Source organism: Rattus norvegicus, chromosome X (assembly GCF_036323735.1).
Source record: "Rattus norvegicus strain BN/NHsdMcwi chromosome X, GRCr8, whole genome shotgun sequence".
Lineage (NCBI taxonomy): Eukaryota > Metazoa > Chordata > Mammalia > Rodentia > Muridae > Rattus > Rattus norvegicus.
Genome location: NC_086039.1, coordinates 150,268,608 through 150,285,557, shown reverse-complemented (window position 1 = coordinate 150,285,557; position 16,950 = coordinate 150,268,608).

Below are 16,950 nucleotides of genomic sequence, written 5' to 3'. Positions count from 1 at the left end.
ACGGACTTCTTACAAAATGTTTCTGTTTTAGGGGGGAGTTTCCAAGTAAAATGAAACACAAATGATACATAGATATGTATGTATTTTTTATTAATACAAATGACATTATCATCCTATATAGCAGCAGTAAGAATGTATCCCATGTTTGGATTTTTTTCTATTGTGTGGTTTGTTTTATTAAAGGTTTAGAGAGCGATCTGTGCCTGCAGTTCAAGTGATAAAATGGGGGAAATAAAATTCTCCCTATATTTTTATAAATTTAATATTAATCTTATTATAACTTGTTATGCCATGTTTGGTGGATAATCCCTGGGAGGCCTGCTCTTTTAATTGAGGAGAAATGGAGGAGTGGATCTGTGGGAGAGGGGAGATAGCGGGAAGGACTGGGGAGAGTGGAAGGAGAGGAAACTGCAGCCAGGATATAATGCATGAGAGAAGAATTAAATAAATAAGTAAGGAAGCCAGAAATTTCATACATGAAAAAAACATGTTTATAAGGTATGCAAATACTATCTACTGTGTGGTACATATACAGTTCATCTTAGAATGCTATTTCTCTAACTTTTCATTAGAACTAGAAAGCACCAGATAAACAGAATCAAAGAAGAGTCCATGAATTCTAAGATTGCTGCCTTTTCAGAGAAAACTGTTCCTTTGAAGCAAACATTGTAAAAAGAGCTCCAAAGGACAAAGACATTACTAAATAAAGGAAATTGACATAAACAGGACATGTCCTTAATACCAGTGATTACAGTTTAAAGGTTATTTTAGACTTTGGTTTCTGATGTTATTGAAAATATAGACGTTTCAAAAATTCAGTTCAATTATTCTAATTATTTGGCATGGTTTTATCTTCTTTTGAATAGTGTGCCAATACCCAGAGCAGTTTGTCTTTTAATTAAGCACATGTCTAAGTACTTTAACTCAAAGATCTGGGCTCACATCCCACCCCCAATACTTCTTCATCGTGGGTCCATAGGAACTTCTTCATCTCTTTCAGTTTTCCCATGTGTAAAACTATTGATACCATTCCTATGATGTCAAGCCAGAATACATAAGATACTCTTAAATATTTCTAGGCAGTACATGTAAGTGCAAGGAAACTTTGAAACAAGGAATTTTTACACTCACTTCCTAAAGTAAAATTGAACAATCTTAACAGAAATCTAATGATTTTAGTAAAGAAGGAAAATTTAAATTTAAATTTTGCTTAATACAATAAGAATTAGAAAAATTTCTGATTCCCATTACTGCTGATCATGCAAACAAAGACCTCACCCTATTTTCCACCCCCTCCCAAGAAACTGTATGTGTATGATGGTAACAATTATGATGAAATTGATAGGATCTAGAATTTATCTAGGAGACAAATCGCTGGCCATTTCTGTAACGGGATTTCTAGATTAGGTTATTTAAGCTGGTAAAACCCATTCTGACAGTGGATGATACCATTTTGAAGGATAGAATATTTGCGTGAATAATAAAAGAGAAAAAGAGGCGGGTCTCTGTAGTCGTACCTATCTGCTTCTTTTCTGCACATGCAAGCTGACCACTTACCTCCTGCTGCATGAGTTCCCTTGCCAAGATGGACTGTAACCCTGGAACTGTAAGTCAAAACAAGGTCTGCCTCCTAAAATGGCTTGTGTCAGGTTCTTTGTCATTACACTGAGAAAGGTCACTTACTGAATATTACTCAGTGGAACTGTTCAACTTGCAAGAACATGATTTTAGAGTGTCTGGTAGTGTGTTTTCTTCCATACCACACTCCTCAGCCTTTTGTGCTATGAGACCTATCAGTGGAGGCAGGTGTGCCAGCAGTGCACAAGTGTGTGCTGCTCCTCAGAAAGAAGTGTGTTTCATATTATGAACCTGGGTAGACCAAAGCAAGAGTGTTCTAGCCAGAAATATTCTCCAAAATATTTCTTGCCTGTGGCCTACTGAATTGATTTCAGAGATGACTAATTGAATTTAGCTCATACTTTGAAAATACTAACTCTCTGGATTAGGCAGGAAAGAAGGAAAATGGAACAGAAAAGAAAAATGGGCAATAGAGGCAGAAAGGAGATATTCTTCTGCACGAAGTTACAGAAGAATTTATAGTGCATAGTCAGCTATATCAAGTGTTACCTACAAATGACTCCTGTTCCCTGAGGATTCTAGATCTTCCCTGTTGTTGGCTGAATTCACTGATTCATCAGCAAGAACAGTGTTTAAACTTACTGAGCATGGAAGTAAATATGTATGGTAAAAACCACAGATTGTACGCCAAGGCATAGGACAGCAGTAAGGATATATTTCACTTACACTAGCACAGTTTAACCCATTAATCTTACTGCAACTGGACATTTTATTTTGGTCTAGAGTTACAACCTAGTATGTTCAGAAGGAAACCAAATTTATTGGGTTTGATGTTGCACTTTATTGGAATGGTATAATAATGGTCTTTGTTCTAAGTTCACTTGATTTTATTTATGTATTTATATTTAGCTAGTATAAATATATGGTAAAGTATATGCTATCATGGAGAGTTTAATGCTGACTTGGCTGAAAGATTAAAAAATGTCTGCATGCTAGATGCCTGGTTCTAAACTGTTACAGCCAGAAGAGTAGTTATTAAGGATTTCCATTAAGTATTTCTGATTTTATAAATATATTCATTTGCAAAAAGGACTAGTCTATTAATATTAAAATGGTAGATATGGTATGCTAGATATCTACCCTAAAACTGTGATTTGTGCTTTACAAATTGTGAATATGAAAGTGATACAAGTAAGAGCTAGAATGAAAATAAAACCTTTTCTAAACAACAGTTGGATGCAGTATTCAACTAGCACTACAAATCAATGGGGACAACATGGGTTTTTTTTTTTCAACTTGAATCCTGATAAATAATTATATTCAAATGTGATATTAGTTCCTTTTCTCCTTTCATTATGTCTTAATGACACCTACCATATAGCTCTATTCATCTGATTATTGCCATCATTGCTCTTAAGGTCGGCACCCCTAAGTCAATGGTAAGTGTCCTAAGGCATAGCCTATAACTTTTGCATCTGTCTACAGACTTAACCTTTGAAGTGCTAAATATATCTGTTGCAAGGGAACCACATGATTTATCTAAAAAGTGTCATTTTGGTTGACCCCAGGAAACAATAAAAATACTGGAGACACAGATCTCAGCCAATAATATTACTGGTTTTGTTTCGTAATACTTTGAAAGGAACAAAAATAAGCACTGTTTTTGCTATATATCATGGCTTCTGAATGGAATATGCAGATTGCTTAGCTCTTTATATGCAGATGTAGTGATTATAGGCCAAGAAATGACACTAGCTGAACCAGGCCATTTAGTTGCCATAATTTGGTCATATTGAATTGTCTTGTTTATTTTAATATACTTTTCAGTAGAAATTCTAATATTTAAGAAAACTCGCACATGGCTGCTAAATGATGAGTGCTAGTTGTTGCAGCAAAGGACAGTTGTCAAATTAATAAATTATTCTCATAAATTTTAAAAGTAAAATAAATCAACTTATAATTCCCCTTTTTGTATGTAAACAAGCACTGCATAGCTATTCTGTATAAATGAGAATCATTGGTGTTAAGTTCCAGTTGTTTGAAAATCAACTAGCATTATTTTACTCGAGGGTCTGAATAGAACTGCTTTGATTTATACTAATAGCATCTGGGGGTATCAGATTGCAATTCAAGTTTATTTTGTTATCCCTGATGTGGATATTAGTGAAATTCATCCTTGAGACATCGTGATGATATATAATGATCTGCAGTTACTCTGTAGGTTTATGATGCAGCTTTCACACACTTTCAGTTGTTCGCTTTCATTGAAATACCAAAGCAATAAGTCCTCCTTCAGAATTTGCTGTCTGTAAAATGGCAATGAGTACATTTTATACAAATATTGACTAAAAGTCCAGGACAACCAAGGACTTACGTTTCCTGTGTGCATCTGTTTATCTATTCTCCTTCCTTTCTTTTTTCTGTTTTTGATGAAAGTTAATTTGGAAATTCCTCCTTTCAAAATTAATTATTTTGTCAGTGAAATCTGCAAATACCACAGGCACCAGGTTTCTGAGAAAATATTTGTTTTCAGTAGACCACATACAAGATTCTTAAGAAAAGAAAATATTGTCATTGATAGTTTTTTAATTCTTTTTTTATTTTCAGACTGTATTTAATTACAGCATTTCTTCATTATCTTTCCTCTTTCCAAGGCTGCCCATATACTTCAAACTCATGGTCTCTTTCTTCATCAGTTATTATTGCTTACATATATTATATTTGCAAATATGACCTGTTGAGCACATAAAATATTACTTATATGTCTATTTTGAGGGAAAACTATTGGGCACTGGTCAAAACATTACTGTGCTTTTCTCTGGGGAAGGCCACCCTTCTTGCTCCAGCTTTCCTCAGTAGCCTAGTATTTTGTGTAAGGTTGAAGCATGGAGGGATTTTTGTTATTTAGCTTATGTCTGGGTAGTCGTGTTGGTGAAACATTAAGGGTATAACATCTGATGTTACTAAGAGATACAATCTCATAGTAAGTTCTATGAATCTCTCTGGCTCTTATAATCTTCTGCTCCCTCTTCAGCAATGTTCTCTCAACTTTAATTGTGGGAGGTTTTATAGATGTATGCACTGGAATTGGACTCCACACTTTTGCATTTTGATTGATTGTAGTTTTCTGTAGTAGTTTCTGTCAATTGCAAAGAGACATTTCCTGGATGAGGGAGTAAAGATTATAGTTATCTATCCCCACAAGGACAAATGTTTTAGATGGTCATTAGGAATTAAGCTTGTTTAGTAAATTTGTCATTGTAGATTTACCTCCAATAACCATGATTAAAATTAGCTAGGTTTCCTAACAACAGGCATGTTGTGCTCTTGTGCTGACCTTAAGCAATTAGAGAGCTGTTGGTTATTGTCAAAGTATGCATGACAGTAGGGTTATCAGAGTTCCTATGTATCATACCTGGATAGGACTGTTGATCGCTTCCCTTCTTTGGAAACTTGCATGGCACTTCTAATACCATGAAAGTCAAGGGAATGGGGCATTCTGATCAATTCCAGATAAGGGGTCTCTGGGCCTGGTTTCTGAAGTGCATAGTGTCTTCAACAATAGGGACTTACATTGCCCCTCTTTGAGATATTTGAGGGCTACAGGCAATAGGCTATATGTTTTGGGAGTCTCCTGGACTATTCTTGCAAACAACTCAAAAGAAGGCTTCTCATGCTTGTTATTGGGGTTTTGGTTAGATGGTCTTTGACTGTTGGAGGAAGCGCCATCAGCTCAGATAAGAAAAGTTCACTAAAACTACACTATTTGAATTATTTGTATTATAGGTATTTAGTAAATGTTAAAATATGATAAAAATTCATTAATCAATAATTAATATTATAAATCCTTGTGGCTTTGTCATCTTTCAATAACGTTATTTGATCTGCCTTCCTTTTTCTCCTGTGTTCACCTTCACCCCCTTCCCTAAGGACATCCTTTTTATCATGTCCCCAATCCCATCAATTCTGTCTTGCTCTTCCCCTTTACTCCCTTCCACTAGTTTCTTCTCCCCACTTCCTAATGAGTTTTTCCTTTTCTCATTCCCCATCAGATCACTTGTATCCTGTTATTGCTGACTTTATTCCTCTCCAGTCCCTCAATCCTGTCAGTGATCTCCTTTTAGTTTCCTGGTTTCTGTTATTACTATAGGTTATATATTCACATGTAGAGATTTGAACTAGGAGCCTGCAATAAGAGAAAATATAGAGCACTTATCTTTCTTGATCTGAGTTACTTCACTCAAAATGAGCTATAAATTTCCCTGATAAGAGTGCTTTGAATGTGTCCAAGAGGTTTTTGTTGTGTTGTATGTCTGTTCTCATTTAGTTTCTTAGAAGCTTTTATTCTCGTTTTTTTTTCTTTGATTGTTGAACAAGGAGTTATTTAATTTCCATGCGTTTGCACATTTTCTAGAGGTCTTCTAGCTGTCAAATTAAGTTTTATTGAATTGTTGTCAGATTCATCAGATAGGATTCAAGGAGTGATTTCAATCTTTTTTAATTTTTTCAGATTATTTTGTGTTCCAAAATGTTGTCTATTTTAGATATGCTTCCATGTGCTGCCAAATAGAATATGTATTCTTTGATTACAGAGGAATTTTACTCCAGCAAAACATATCTGCTCTGGCTACTGATCTCATCCAAAGACCTAAGTCTATATGATCTGGATGGAATATAGACATGCTCTTAGTACAAACCTTTAGTCCCTAACAATGAAGGTAAGGTTAGATTATAGAAGGAAACAGCCATGTTTGAAAGTGATGTGTAATTGAGGGGCAGACAAAGTGACAAATCAGAGAAAGATTTGACAATATACGTCAGAAATAGGATGTGCCCAATGCTCCTGGGAAAAAAACACAGGAAAGAGAGGGTACTTAATAGCAGAGCAGAGCAGAGCAGAGCAGAGAGAGAGAGAGAGAGAGAGAGAGAGAGAGAGAGAGAGAGAGAGAGAGGACAGTTTTACAGAGACAGGTGGCAGAAAGAACAACAGGTGAAGACAGAATGAGCCGGAGAAGGAGAAGGAGTCAGAAGATTAAAGCATATTGCCAAAGTTAGTATGAGACCAAGCAAATCAATTCAATCAGAAGCCGAGAGGAGACAATTTGAATCAGCAAACTTGAAAGATTCCAGACCTAGGCCTTAGAACAGAGAAAGAACTGCTCTGGGCTCAGTCCAAGTTTTGTATTCACAAAGCTTAGATATGTCTCTTGTTTCATCATTTCATCTGAGAAAATAAAAGTGACATTTACATTTGGTTATTGAATATAATATCCTGTAGGTATCTGCTAAGTCCCTTTGATGTATGATGTCAATTAATTCTGGTGTTTCTGTTTTGTCCAGACAGCCTGTCTACTGGACAAAGCGGAGTATTGAAGTCATGTACTATTAATGAATTGGTATTAATCTGTGTCTTTAATTCCAGTAATACATTTTTTTTAAAATGAAGTTGACCGTCCCTGAACTTGATACATACATGTTTAGGATAGTAAACTCTTTGTGGATACTTTTTCCATAATTAAAATGAAGTGTCCTTTTCTCTTCTGATTCATTTTGAAGTTTAGTTCATCAGATGTTAAGATATTGCTATATGCTTGTTTCATTGTCCTATTTAATTGGAATAAATGTGTCAGTGGTGCTTGTCTTTAAAAGTAATATGTGCTCCTGATAGGTTTTGTTTTTTTATCCATTCAGTAAGTCTGTGTCTTTTGATTGAAAAATTGACATTTAAATAACATTTTAAGTTATTAACAATAATATCAATGTTAAATGACTAGCATTTAAAGTTATCAAATTTTATCTGTTAGTGTGGTTATCATGTGGTTGATTTTTGAGTTTGTTGTTTGTGGTGTCAGTAGTATTTTAAATTTTGATAATTATGTCTTCATATTTTTATTGATAGTCTGTCTGATATGCTCATTCAGCCCAAAATAATACATCCTGTATTTTCCTTAGGTTTGGTTTGTTTATATCATGGCAATTTTTCTCCTTCAATTACAGCAGATAGTCTTTCTGGATAGATTATTTTAGGTTGGCTGAAATAGTCTTTGGATGCATCCCTCCAGGCTCTTTTTGCTTTCAAAGTTCCCATTGAGAAATCAACTCTTACTCTAATGGGTTTTCATTGATAGATAACTTACATTTCTTTTTTTCTGGCAGCTTTCAACACACATTCTTTGTTTTATGTACTTAGTGTTTCAACTATGATTTGCTATGGGGAATTTTCTTTCCTGGTCTTGTATATTTGGTGTTCTGTATGCTTCATGTGTACATGTGCACATGTGCGTGTATGTTTCTTTAGTTTGGGGAAGTTTTCTTCTATGATCTTGTTGAAAATTTGTTTTATAATATAACCATTGACTTTAAACTCTTCTCTATCCTCTATAACTATAACTATACCCAGCCTTTGTTGGGTAAACTTTGTTCCTCAATTTAAAGCTATTGATTAATTAACAGTGAGAGCCTGTGACTGGACAGTCAGGAGAGAAATGTGAGACCTCAGAATGGAGTGAGAAGTCTTGTGAGAGACCATGGGGAAGAAGGAGAGAGGAGGAGGCTGCCATGAAGGTGAATGGATCATGAATATGTAGACAGAAGAAATACACTCTGAGGAGAGGCTGATGGAGTAAAAGCAGCCCAGGTAAAACTCAAACAGCAAGTAGCAAGGGACATATGGTTTAGATACAGGTAAGAATAGCATAGAACCTGACCAATCAAGGCTTACAGCTTGCAAATAAAATACCAGGTTTCTATGTCTTTTTTATGGGCTAGCTAGAATAAATATTTCATTTATAATTAGGATTTTACATTTCAGTCTGAGGCCTTTTCAATGTTTCTATTTCTTTACCAAATTCTGTTTTCAAGTTCTTGATTGTCATTTCCGTCAACATTATATTTCTGTTTTCTTTTTTGTTTGTTTGTTTGTTGTTGTTGTTGTTGTTACTTTTTATTCTTTGTGAGTTTCACATCATTCACTGTGATTCCACTCATCTGTTCATTCTTTCATGTCTGCCTTTTGCCCTTGCAACCTCCTCCACAAAAGAAAAACTAAAAAAAAAAAAAAAAAAAAAAAAAAAAAAATTAAAAAAGAACCAAACAAAACCTAAACTTCATCTCATCGTGGAAGCTGCAGTGTATCTCACAGTATACCCTTTTGTCCACACATCTTTATTTGTAAATGTTCATTGCAGTGTGTCATTGGTCTAGTTCAAGGCCTCTTACTTCTGCTACACCTCACTAGGACTCCTTTCAGTTTCGTGTTGCTGCTCTGTGTCATGGAAATCCTGCAGCTTCAGATCTGCAGGACCATCTCCTTCACATGCTCCAGCAGTTTATAGATGGGGGAGATGTTGGGGTGGGCCAATTCAAAGCTCTGGATCTGGGCTTATGTGGTGGCTGTGTGTTTGCCAGCTCTCTTGAACCCATACCACCAGGAACAGCACATACTCTCATGCCCTTTGAGTCAGCTTGCCAGAGCCAGTCCCACTGTGGTGCCCAGTCAAGGTGCAAAGCCCACTCTCCTAAGTGTTAATAAGTGACTGAGGCAGCTCTGCTGTGCTCACAGCCTTCAACCTGGGTCAGCTAACTGTTTACATTATTTTTTCTGTAAGTCATCTGAGAGGCTTCTGGATGGACCTCAGGGAATCTTGTGAAAGAGGAGGAGGGAGAATTGAAGGAGCCAGGGAAGTCAAGGATACCATAAGAAAACAGTCTTAGGGTTTTACTGCTGTGAACAGAAACCATGACCAATGCAACTTTTATAAGAATGATATTTAATTGGTATTGGTTTACAGGTTCAGAAGTTTAGTCCATTAACATCAGGCAAGAGCATGGCAGTGTGCAGGCAGATGAAGGGCTGGAGGAACTGAGAGTTCCACCTCTCATTCAGAAGGCAGCTAGCAAAATTCTCACTTCCAGGTATTAATGGTATTAAAACCCATGCCCACAGTGACAGATCTATTCCAATAAGGCTACACCTTCTAATAGGCCAAACACTTATAAATCATCACAAAAACCAACAGAATTAACTAACCTGAACCAATAGGAGCTCACTGAGACTGAACCACTAGTCAGAGAGCTGGAAGAGACATAGGCCCCATACATATGTGCAACAGATGTGCAACTTGGTCTTCATGTGGAACCTCTAACAGCAGGAACAGGGGCTGTCCCTGATATTGTTGCCTGCTTTTCTCCTAACTGGGCTTCCTTGTTAGCCTCAATAGATGAACTTAGTCCTACTTCAATTTGAGATGCCAAGGTGGATTGTTATCCACAGGAGGCCTCCCCTTCTCTGAGGAGAAAAGAAGTGGGGAGGGGAGGGAGGAGAGAGAGGAACTGAGACTTGAGGAGGAAGGGGAAGCTCAATTGGAATGTAAAATAATTAATGAAAAATTCTTTCACTTAAGCATTTACTCTCCTTAAGCTCTTTCTCCTTAATTTCATTGGGCAGTTCTATATGTCTTCTTTAAACTTGTTGACTTGTTTGAGGAGGTTTGTAATTGTCCTTTTAACTTCCGTGTCCTGGAGTTCTTTAATTCTTGGCAAGCATTTCTATAGGACTGATAGATTTTCCTAAGAAAGTACTGACTAGATCTTTCATATTGTTTGTTTTCATGTGAGCGATCTGGACATGCCAGCTTCACATGTTCTGAGTTTGTGATGTAGGCTTGGGGAGAAGAAAAGGTATGGGATCAGCTGGGTCTATTCCTTGAAAATAGCTTGGGTGAAATAAAGTCAGCTAGACAGAGGGGTCTGGACTGGTTTACAAGATGTGTTTCCTGTTCCAAGTTGGGATATGAGGTAGAAATGAGAGGAAAATTTGGAGAATCTTATAGTATAGCCGATAGGTAGTAACAATACTAGCCTAAGCCAGTATTCATAACTCATAAGCTGTGAAGTCAGGGTAGGCTAGGCTAGGCTAGGCTGGTACACTGATTGTAGGACCCATGTTACATTGTGGAAAAGACATGCATGAAGAGGTCAGAGTTACTTACAGGCTAGACCCTGAGGAAGATGTGGGAAGCCTTGAATGGAGTGGGGTAGTATAGTTTGTCATTGGTACTTGTAGCAAAACTTCCTAAGCCTGTTATCGTAAAGGAATCCTAGACTCTGTGTACCTTACTTCTTTGTGTGTGTGTCTTCATTTGAATCCCTTGGGTCTTTACTATTCAAAATTTTGTGTCCCACTCCATAATTAAATTAAATCTCTTGGTATAAAAATCAAGAATGATATTTTATATGACTCTCAACAGGATGTGATGTATCTGTAAAATCATTTCTGGTCAAGTGACTTCATTTTAGAGGAAAAACCAAGGCTCAAATTGGTGAAGTGATTCAGTCACCTACAGTTGATCTCCCATCTCACATGTTTCTGTTATTTAGTTGTTTACTTATCTGTTGGATGTTTCAGCACTTTAATTTTAGAATCATATGTTTCCTTTTGTAGATGCTCAACATCAGATTTTACCACAACACAATGCAATTTGCTTATTAACCATAGGGCTATGAAAAGTGCTTTGTTGATTAACCTTGTAAACTCATAATATTTTCATTTCAATTATTTTTCATTAAAGGTTACTATTTTTCTTTCTGGATTCACTATGGAAATTTGGATAAAATGCTTGAGGTAGTTACTAAGTTGAAAAACTTGACTATAGGTCTCAGTGTTGAGTTTGAGTTTGGAATGATTCATCTTGTTATTGGCCTACTGCTGTGGTTAAATCGAATCTGAAGCAGTTTATTTTTCTTGCGATCATTTATGAGGTGTACAAAATCATTTTGAGGACAGTGTAGGGAGAGAAAGGTCCATAATATGTGTTTTATTTTCTGTTTAGTTTTCTTTCTCTCTCTGTACAAATTTTTGAGTAAAATTACGTAAACTCTTCAGAATAGGCTTCAAACATGTGGGAACAGAGGACACTAGCAGGAAGCTCTCTTGCAAGACCTGTGTCAACTTCAAGAAAATTTCCACTAGAACCTTTTGAAGATAAAATAGAACACCTAATTAACATTTAGAAGAGGAAGATAGATATCCATTTCAAATAAGCTGACCCGGATTTCAGTAGCAGAATCTCTTTTGGTTGCAACTCATTGTAATTGCTAATAAATACTGTGTGTATACACCCAAGGCAGAGAGATACTTAAGCTCTCAGACTTACAAAGGTGAATTAACTTAAAAATAAATAAGACATTTTGTAAAAAGATATTTCATTTGCTAAATATGTGTGATCTGTAAACACCAATTGCTCTGCAATGTTGAAAGTACTAATTACACTTCCTAACCATCTATATTATTCTAATCATTTTAAGAGTAATCAGGTGACTGCATTTGGATATAGTATAAGTAGCAAGACTGTGGACTTTGGAGTTGATCATACTTCTCCCATTCAACTGACTAAGAAAACATTTTTAAAGCCAGTGTGAATTTCTAGATTCAATGAGTCTGGGTTGCCTGTTTAGGAAAGAATGGATCATTATACTTACCTAGTGAAGATTGTCTTGAGAAACAGAGAATAGGCACTCAAAATTTTCATGCTGTACACAGATGGCATTTAGAATCTAAACGAGGATACACAGTCTCCTTTCAGAGTCTGTAGCTTGATCCATAGAATATGGAGTACTATCATCTTTCTGGAAATACAAGAAAGAGATTCTCTCTCTTTTCCCAAACCCCTCCAAGAGAGAGGAGTAGAGAAGAGGATCTGAACAAGCTTACTTTACTCCCTTTTGTGCCTAGGACTTGGTAGATGAATATAATCCAGAAGTCTTCACTGGCAGATCCAGTTCTCGGCCTCTACCAAACCAAGTTACTAAAGTCAATGCTAACTAACTGTAAGAATCTAGCGCTTTGATAATCAGCTATCCGATACTTGCATTTACACCTATTTAGTTGTGAACTAAATTGTGAATTTTTAAGTATGGACTTAAAAATTGGGAATTTTTATACATTAATTTCCAACAGCAGAAAAGCAAGAAATTATAGTTTCTAGACTCACAGGCAGTTTTCACTATATTCTTCTGCTTTATCTAATGATTTTATTCTCATTACAATTTCAAAAGAAATAAAAGAAGTGTTAGGCTACACCGTATTTATGGTTGTTCTGCCTTATCATACATTTTACATTCAGAAAGGTGTTTAATATATTAAAAGGAAATGGATTTGGAGGCAGTATAAGAAATAATCTATATCAAACTCACATTAATGATAGTCTTAAAGGTTTTCCTAGTTTGTAGTGTGTGTGTGTGTGTGTGTGTGTGTGTGTGTACGTGTGTGTGTGTACGTGTGTGTGTGTGACTTAAACTTAGATTTCAGAAGGATAATTAGCAAAGAAATAAGACAGCATGTATATGTGATATTTTTCTGAATCAGAAAATCACTGGTAAGAATAGTGGCTACAGTTCTTGGTGAATGTTCACTAGAAGAACACTAACATCAAAATGAGCAAAGCTGCTTTGGAGGACACCTCTGACATAATTTCAGTTATTAATAGAAGTTCCCAGAAAAAAAGCCATATTTGTGTAAAAAAAATCTCTAAATCTAATTAAATAATGAAAACTTCTGTGATTGTGAGAAATTAGAATTTTTCAGATCTGCAATACTTAGCCTTAGAATCAAATGTTACTCTGTTTGAGGTAAAAGCTGTGTGGTTGCATTAACTGTTTTGCTCTCAATTTCTTACTCAGTCAAAGACATTTTGTTGTTGTTTACTTTCGAGATTGTATTTTAAGTACATTTGTCCCTTTCCTATCTCTTCTTCAAACTTTGCCATATGCTCTATGAACTCTCTTTCAAATTCAAAGTATATTTTAATTCAATTGTTAATATATATATGTGTGTATATACACATATAATAAACATTCCCAAATATAATCTGTTGAGTCTCTATTAAGTTACTTGTATGTATGTTTTCAGGGTTGATCATCTATCCTAGACAATCAATTGGTGATTTTCCCTGGAAAGGGGCTCCTAGCTTTACTCAGCTGTCTGTAATTCTTTGAGTGGGGATGAGGCCTCAAGAACCTTTTGATCATGCAGTTCAGCTTGTTCTTTGTTGACATTTTCATTCCAACATATTGCTTCCCAAAGTAAGTACTATCATTCAGAAACTTATTTGAGTTAAGCATTACCATGTGACTATGTTCTTGCCAACAGATGTGGAATTGTTATTTGGGAATTCAGGATAATCTCTTTGAAAAGGGAATAAGAATGCTCATAGTCTGCTCTTATTGATCCCCAAGTATCTTGAACTATAAAGACTAAAACTACCTTGTGGGAAGGAGAGACAGATTTCTGAAAGATACTTGTGTCTAAAGACTGTATGGAACTACCATACCAACTTTCAATTGCCTACCTGTGGGTGATATGTGTGTGTGTGTGTGTGTGTGTGTGTGTGTGTGTGTGTGTGTGTGTGTGTGTTGATAGTGGTGATGGTGTTGCACATGCAAGTTTGTGTGTATGTGAGTGGAGACCAGAGCTTAACCATGCACTGGTGTGGTTTCTCAACAACTATTCGCCTTGATTTCCAAAAGTGGGTTTCTTGTTGGCCTGAAGCTCAAAGATTTAGCTGAGGTAACTCTTTTTTTTTTTTTTTTGCACCACATTAAGTTTATTATTTATCTTTCGGCTTTTATATTCCGGCTCTGTAAATTACTCTACAGCTCCAAGATGAAAAAGCATCTTTCGTGACCATATCCCTGTTTAATATCTATGTTTTATCCATTTGCTTATGATTTTCTTTTTTTTTTTTTTACAGGACAATATTTTCATTCAGCTTTTATTGTAATTTCTTTTTTTTTATTAACTTGAGTATTTCTTATATACATTTCGAGTGTTATTCCCTTTCCCGGTTTCCCGGCAAACATCCCCCTCCCCCCTCCCCTTCCTTATGGGTGTTCCCCTCCCAACCCTCCCCCCATTGCCGCTCTCCCCCCATAGACTAGTTCACTAGGGGTTCAGTCTTAGCAGGACCCAGGGCTTCCCCTTCCACTGGTGCTCTTACTAGGATATTCATTGCTACCTATGAGGTCAGAGTCCAGGGTCAGTCCATGTATAGTCTTTAGGTAGTGGCTTAGTCCCTGGAAGCTCTGGTTGCTTGGCATTGTTGTACATATGGGGTCTCGAGCCCCTTCAAGCTCTTCCAGTTCTTTCTCTGATTCCTTCAACGGGGGCCTATTCTCAGTTCAGTGGTTTGCTGCTGGCAAACACCTCTGTATTTGCTGTATTCTGGCTGTGTCTCTCAGGAGCGATCTACATCCGGCTCCTGTCGGTCTGCACTTCTTTGCTTCATCCATCTTGTCTAATTGGGTGGCTGTATATGTATGGGCCACATGTGGGGCAGGCTCTGAATGGGTGTTCCTTCAGTCTCTGTTTTAATCTTTGCCTCTCCCTTCCCTGCCAAGGGTATTCTTTTTCCTCATTTAAAGAAGGAGTGAAGCATTCACATTTTGATCATCCGTCTTGAGTTTCGTTTGTTCTAGGGATCTAGGGTAATTCAAGCATTTGGGCTAATAGCCACTTATCAATGAGTGCATACCATGTATGTCTTTCTGTGATTGGGTTAGCTCACTCAGGATGATATTTTCCAGTTCCAACCATTTGCCTACGAATTTCATAAACTCGTTGTTTTTGATAGCTGAGTAATATTCCATTGTGTAGATGTACCACATTTTCTGTATCCATTCCTCTGTTGAAGGGCATCTGGGTTCTTTCCATTTTCTGGCTATTATAAATAAGGCTGCGATGAACATAGTGGAGCACGTGTCTCTTTTATATGTTGAGGCATCTTTTGGGTATATGCCCAAGAGAGGTATAGCTGGATCCTCAGGCAGTTCAATGTCCAATTTTCTGAGGAACCTCCAGACTGATTTCCAGAATGGTTTTACCAGTCTGCAATCCCACCAACAATGGAGGAGTGTTCCTCTTTCTCCACATCCTCACCAGCATCTGCTGTCACCTGAGTTTTTGATCTTAGCCAATCGCACTGGTGTGAGGTGAAATCTCAGGGTTGTTTTGATTTGCATTTCCCTTATGACTAAAGATGTTGAACATTTCTTTAGGTGTTTCTCAGCCATTCGGCATTCCTCAGCTGTGAATTCTTTGTTTAGCTCTGAACCCCATTTTTTAATAGGGTTATTTGTTTCCCTGCGGTCTAACTTCTTGAGTTCTTTGTATATTTTGGATATAAGGCCTCTATCTGTTGTAGGATTGGTAAAGATCTTTTCCCAATCTGTTGGTTGCCGTTTTGTCCTAACCACAGTGTCCTTTGCCTTACAGAAGCTTTGCAGTTTTATGAGATCCCATTTGTCGATTCTTGATCTTAGAGCATAAGCCATTGGTGTTTTGTTCAAGAAATTTTTTCCAGTGCCCATGTGTTCCAGATGCTTCCCTAGTTTTTATTCTATTAGTTTGAGTGTGTCTGGTTTGATGTGGAGGTCCTTGATCCACTTGGACTTAAGCTTTGTACAGGGTGATAAGCATGGATCGATCTGCATTCTTCTACATGTTGCCCTCCAGTTGAACCAGCACCATTTGCTGAAAATGCTATCTTTTTTCCATTGGATGGTTTTGGCTCCTTTGTCAAAAATCAAGTGACCATAGGTGTGTGGGTTCATTTCTGGGTCTTCAATTCTATTCCATTGGTCTATCTGTCTGTCTCTGTACCAATACCATGCAGTTTTTATCACTATTGCTCTGTAATACTGCTTGAGTTCAGGGATAGTGATTCCCCCTGAAGTCCTTTTATTGTTGAGGATAGCTTTAGCTATCCTGGGTTTTTTGTTATTCCAGATGAATTTGCAAATTGTTCTGTCTAACTCTTTGAAGAATTGGATTGGTATTTTGATGGGGATTGCATTGAATCTGTAGATTGCTTTTGGTAAAATGGCCATTTTTACTATATTAATCCTGAGGTAACTCTTTAAGATCCACTTGGGATCTTCAAGGATCTAGCTGTTTCTGACTCCCCAGTGGTGCTAAGGATTACAAATTGACATCACTATACCAGGCCTTTGTATTTGAGTACTTGGTGGTGTCTAAAGTAACTCTTCATGCTTGAAAAAGCAAGTAACTTAATCGACTGAGCTCCATTCTAGACTGCTCTTGCCACTTTTGTTTTAAACTTGAGAATTAAACTTTTTTCTGTTTTTATTGGTTATTTATGTATTTGCATTTCAAATGTTATCCCCTTTCCAAGTTTCCCCTCCAAAAACCCTGAGTCCCTCTCCCCTTCCCCCTGCTTCTATGAGGGTCCTCCCCTACCTGCCCAAGCTCTCCTGCCTCAGTGCCCTAGCATTCACCTACCCTGGGTCATCAAGCCTCCATAGGACCAAGGGGATTCCCTTCCAGTGATGCCAGATGAGACCATCCTCTGCTCCATA